Raw genomic sequence first — 3,070 nt, 5'->3', positions numbered from 1 at the left:
TGAATACCCTGAGCGCTATCTGAGCGAAATAATTTGGGCTAGCAAACCAGACTGGGATATCTACCACGCAAAAAGCCAGCCCTAACCTAAGACACCACCAGGCCCGCGGACGGAACAAAGGACTGAACAGAGATAGCCGGCTGCAGACCATCCCGCTCTGGTGATAGGCAGCCAGAGCCGGAAGGGGGCAATCGCAGCCCCAGAGAGACATTATCTATAAAACTGTAAGCAGGCTTCTTTGCTAACTAAGATTTCTTGGGGGTCTGGACGGTCAACATCAACCTGAGAAGGTGCGCCGGTTGTACACCTAGATAACTGAGCGGCAGGGAGGCGATAAGTCGCAGCAATCGTGCTCGCCAAACTCCTCATTACCTGAGCTGCTCAGACCTGGGAAGGGCACAAAACACAGGCCCAACCGAGCCTATGCCTCTGAGGACTACCCGAGTGCCTGAACCTGAGCAGCTTGGACCTGGGAGGTGCAAGCAGCCCAGGGCCAGCCACGGATGGTTCCCGGCGGAGCAACCTAGAGCCTGAGCAGTGTGGGCAGGGAGGCTACACGCGCCATGAGCGGGGGCAGACCCAGTGTGGCTGAGGTACTGCGAGCACACGCCAGTGTTATTTGTTTGCAGCGTCCCTACCTCCCTATAGTGTGACTGAACAAGTGAGCCTAAAAAAAAAAAAAAAAAAAGACCCTATTTTTTTAAGCAAACTTCATATATATATAATATTTTGACCTTTTTTCCCCTTCTTTTCTTTCACATTGTAGTTTTGAAATTCCAAACTCTACTCTAGATTTTTAATTTTAGCTTTTTGTTATTTGTTATCAATTTTGTACCTATATATATATATTTTTAAATAATTTTTGTGACTTTTTTTTTCTCTCTTTCTTTCTCTTCTTCTTTTATATAACATTGTATACCTGAAATTCCAAACTCAACTCTAGATTTTTAACTTTTGCTTTTTGGTATTTGTTATCAATTTTATACCTATATTTTCTTTATAATTTTTGCGACTTTGTTTTTATTTGTTTGTTTTTCTCTCTCTTTCTTTTCCTTCTTCTTTTCTTTAACATTGTATTTTTGAAATTCCAAACTCTACTCTAGATTTTTAATTTTTGCTTTTATGTATTTGTTACCAATTTTGTACCTTTAAGAACCCAATCTTCAGTACCCATTTTTCACTAGGGAGATTACTGGCTTGACTGCTCTCTCTCCCTTTGGACTCTCCTTTTTCTCCACCAGGTCGCCTGTGTCTCCTCCCTAACCCCTCTCTACTCTACCCAACTCTGTGAATTTCTGTGTGTTCCAGACGGTGGAGAACACTTAGGGAACTGATTACTGGCTGGATCTGTCTCCCTCTTTTTCATTCCCCCCTTTTATCCTCCTGGCCACCTCTGCCTCCTTCCTCCTTCTTCTCTTCTCTGTATTACTCCGTGAACATCTCTGAGCGGTCCAGTTGTGGAGTGCACATAAGGAAGTGATTACTGGCTAGCCCACTCTCTCCTCTATTGATTCCACCTCATCTCATCCAGGTCACCTCTAACTCCCTCCTCCCTCTTCTCTTCTCCATGTAACGCTGTGAACCTCTCTGGGTGACCCTCATGGCGGAGAAACTTTTCATCTTTAACGTAGATGTTTTATCAATGGTGCTGTATAGAAGGAGAAGTTTTGAAACTACTGTAAAAATAAGACCGATAACTGGAAGCCGGAGGCTTAAGTCCAAACCCTGACTCCAGGGAACTCCTGACTCCTGGGAATTAATTGACAGGAGCTCATCAAACGCCTCCATACCTACACTGAAACCAAGCACCACACAAGGGCCAACAAGTTCCAGGGCAAGACACACCAAACAAATTCTCCAGCAACAAAGGAACACAGCCCTGAGCTCCAAGATACAGGCTGCCCAAAGTCACCTCAAAACCATAGACATCTCATAACTCAATACTGGACACTTCATTGCACTCCAGAGAGAAGAAATCCAGCTCCACCAACCAGAACACTGACACAAGCTTCCCTAACCAAGAAACCTTGACAAGCCACCTGTACAAACCCACACACAGTGAGAAAATGCCACAATAAAGAGAACTCCACAAACTGCCAGAATACAGAAAGGACACCCCAAACTCAGCAATTTAAACAAGATGAAGAGACAGAGGAATACCCAGCAGATAAAGGAACAGGATAAATGCCCACCAAACCAAACAAAAGAGGAAGAGATAGGGAATCTACCTGATAAAGAATTCCAAATAATGATAGTGAAATTGATCCAAAATCTTGAAATCAAAATGGAATCACAGATAAATAGCCTGAAGACAAGGATTGAGAAGATGCAAGAAAGGTTTAACAAGGACCTAGAAGAAATAAAAAAGAGTCAATATATAATGAATAATGCAATAAATGAAATTTAAAACACTCTGGAGGCAACAAATAGTAGAATAACAGAGGCAGAAGATAGGATTAGTGAATTAGAAGATAGAATGGTAGAAATAAATGAATCAGAGAGGAAAAAAGAAAAACAAATTAAAAGAAATGAGGACAATCTCAGAGACCTCCAGGACAATATTAAATGCTACAACATTTGAATCATAGGGGTCCCAGAAGAAGAAGACAAAAAGAAAGACCATGAGAAAATACTTGAGGAGATAATAGTTGAAAACTTCCCTAAAATGGGGAAGGAAATAATCACTCAAGTCCAAGAAACCCAGAGAGTCCCAAACAGGATAAACCCAAGGTGAAACACCCCAAGACACATATTAATCAAATTAACAAAGATCAAACACAAAGAACAAATATTAAAAGCAGCAAGGGAAAAACAACAAATAACACACAAGGGAATTCCCATAAGGATAACAGCTGATCTTTCAATAGAAACTCTTCAAGCCAGGAGGGAATGGCAAGATATACTTAAAGTGATGAAAGAAAATAACCTACAGCCCAGATTATTGTACCCAGCAAAGATCTCATTCAAATATGAAGGAGAAATCAAAAGCTTTACAGACAAGCAAAAGCTGAGAGAATTTAGCACCACCAAACCAGCTCTCCAACAAATACTAAAGGATATTCTCTAGACA

The 3,070-nt window shown here is 41.6% G+C and overlaps 1 protein-coding gene across 1 annotated transcript in view; it reads right to left on the bottom strand.

Annotated features, from left to right (window-relative positions):
- Nucleotides 1-3,070, bottom strand: part of LOC104984764 (chromosome unknown open reading frame, human C6orf163) — a 28,053-nt gene that overhangs the window by 11,255 nt on the left and 13,728 nt on the right. The window lies entirely within an intron of this gene.

This window comes from Bison bison, unplaced genomic scaffold (assembly GCF_000754665.1).
Source record: "Bison bison bison isolate TAMUID 2011002044 unplaced genomic scaffold, Bison_UMD1.0 scf7180017864035, whole genome shotgun sequence".
NCBI lineage: Eukaryota > Metazoa > Chordata > Mammalia > Artiodactyla > Bovidae > Bison > Bison bison.
Note: the sequence above shows the minus strand (reverse complement) of the source record. Positions and strands in the feature narration are given on the sequence as shown.